This window comes from Corvus brachyrhynchos, unplaced genomic scaffold (assembly GCF_000691975.1).
Source record: "Corvus brachyrhynchos isolate BGI_N302 unplaced genomic scaffold, ASM69197v1 scaffold26, whole genome shotgun sequence".
Classification (NCBI taxonomy): Eukaryota; Metazoa; Chordata; class Aves; order Passeriformes; family Corvidae; genus Corvus; species Corvus brachyrhynchos.
The window spans coordinates 6,205,841-6,208,670 of record NW_008239324.1 but is presented as its reverse complement, the minus strand read 5'-3'; positions in this window follow the sequence as shown (position 1 = coordinate 6,208,670).

Below are 2,830 nucleotides of genomic sequence, written 5' to 3'. Positions count from 1 at the left end.
CCCGTTAACAGCAGGAATCTGTAAAACCACAAGAGAATCATCCATTTTGTAGTGAAACCAACATGGCCTAGAGAAAAGGATAAATAACCAAGAAGATGGGCAAGGATAGATACTCTGGATTTCTCTAAGGGAAAGAAAAAAAGCCCATTTAAATTCAGACTCCAGCATCCCCTACAGATACTGAGATATCTCTGAACTATTCCACCTATCCTGGATACCAAACTCTGGGGACAAGGGAGTCCCCCAGCAAGATGGCACCCATTCCCCTACAGCATAAGTGCACCACCATTTCCACCAGAGGCATTTAGGCTTCTCCACCATGAAGGGACCAGCACTTTTCTCACAACCACCTGGTAGAGCAAACCAGACTATCCCATGTGCAGCTGTATGGCACAGCCAGGCTACCCTGTGGAGAGGCACAGCCCGGTGGCACCTGCCCACCTTCCCTCTCCTTCAGCCACCCACTGCATCAGGAACAAGGGGAACCAGCAAGCTGGAAAAGGAAAATAAATCTCCAGATAATAGCAGCTCTTGCAAAGGCGATTTCAGGGGCATAACTCAGCTTTGTGGCTTCCCACGAGGGGCCAGCACAGCCTCTCTCGCTGCCCTAAGCAGCTTAATGCAATAACGCACATTTTTCGGCTCAAACATCTGGCGCCTCTCCAGCCCACCTTCCCAAAGCAAACCTCCCCGTCACCGAGCCCGCAGGCAACACGTGTGTCCCCAGACGGCTCCTGGAACACCACCACCCCTCGCCCACTCCAGTGCCCAGGGTGAGACCCCCACCCACCCCAGGTGGGGCACAGAGGAGCTCAGCCCCACCAAGGGGGTACAGCCAGCGTCCATGGGTGACGCTGGGGTGGCCACCAACTCTCTCGGCCATCCTTCCCCCTGCCTGCCCGGCCGGGGGGCCACCAGGCCCCCCGGCCTTCTCCCCCCCCGGCGCTGGGCGCTGTCGGGGCGCGCCGCGGGGACTCACCGGTGCTGCCACGGGAACATCCCTCAGGCACAGCCCGGCCGGGCGCAGCTGGGGAACCCTGCCCTTCCTGCAGGGAAAAAGGGGAGAGTGCGGAGCGGGCAAAGCAGCAGCACCTGGGGAAGGAGGAGCCCTCGACGGGGCCCAGGTGTGATGTGTTTTAGGGGGAAATGGGGCAGAGGGGGAGCAAAAGGGTAGTGGGGGTGGAAAGGAGGGAGATGGGAGGGAAAAGGGTTAAATGGACCCTGAAGGGGGCGGTTAAAATAAATAGGTTTGCCTGATTCTGTTATAATTAAAGCACTTGGCAAGCAGCATGGGGCCGGGTGTGGCGGGGGTGGTGGTGGCCCTCAGCCCTGACAGCCCCGCTCTGCACCCCCGCCTGTGCCCGCAGGTCCCAACACCTACGAGGACGCGGCCGCCTACATCCAAGCACAATTCGAGAGCAAAAACCGCTCCCCCAACAAGGAGATTTACTGCCACATGACGTGTGCCACAGACACGAACAACATCCAGGTGGTTTTTGACGCCGTCACCGACATCATCATTGCCAACAACCTGCGGGGCTGCGGCTTGTACTGACCCCCCCCGGCGCACAGCGACTGCTTGGGTGGCGATCCCGGCGCCAGGAGAGAAAAGAAACATAAAAATAACAGGAAAAAAAAAAAACAAAAACCCCCAACGCAACCACACACAGACACACACAGACACACACATGCGGGGAAAAAAAAAAAAAAAGAGAAACGAAAAAACAGATTGATGGAGAGAAAAAAAATTTGTCATCATAATCATGCAAGTTGGTAAATAAAAAGGCATAAGGAAAAAATATATATATAAAAACAGATTGATGGAGAGAAAAAAAATTTGTCATCATAATCATGCAAGTTGGTAAATAAAAAGGCATAAGGAAAAATTATATATATACGTATATATATATATAAAAAAAATCCACACCCACCTTTTTTGTTTGTTTTTTTAAACCCCCTTTCCCCATCAGGCTCCTCACTCCGGCCCCCGGTGTCCCAGCCTGGGGACACCCCGGGGGCCAGGGGGGCTCTGCCCGACCCCACCATCCCAACAGCTCCCCCGGTACCAGGCAGGGAGAGGGGGGAAAGGGCATTGCCCGGGGTCACCCTGGGCAGGGGCTTCTCTTCCCGGCAGTTATTTGACCATGGGCTGCTATTTTCTAATTATGATTATTAAAATTCATTATTGTGGGTTGGCTTTTTAAAATTATTATTATTTTGGTTAATTTTTTTTTTCCAGCATGGGCAAGGCCGGGCTGCCCCTGCCTGTTCCCGGCCACACTGCCACCTTCAGAAACAAAAAAAGGTTTTTGGTTTTTTTGTTTGGTTGGGGTTTTTTTAAAGAAGGAGGGAAAAAATTGAACACTGCCCCCGGCCACATGTCACAGCTAAAAAGGGAAACAACGGCAGCAACAAGCAGGTCTCCTCCCATTTCCCACCCTGGCTGTTTGGGGGGAAGGCTGCAGTGGGGGCATCCTCCTCCTGCTCCCTTCCCAGGGTTTCAGGGGGGTTAGGTCAGATTTTTTGAATTCCCACACCAATTCAGGCCAAAGCCCTCACCAGACAGAGCCGGTGGGTTTTTCCCATTTTTTCCCTCCCTCCTGGTTTAACAACTCCCTGCTCCTGGTCACTGCTCACTCTCCAGGTCCGTATCCAAAAGCACAGCTTGGCCCCCCCCAACCAGAGTCCCCCCTCACCTCCCCTTCAGGGTCGACCAGGGACATCAGGGAGGGCTATACAGATATATATATATTATTTTATTTTTTGTTTAGAGTATTTTTTTTGTTTTCGTTTTGTTTTTATTAATTATTTTTAACTCTTTCCAGTGAAT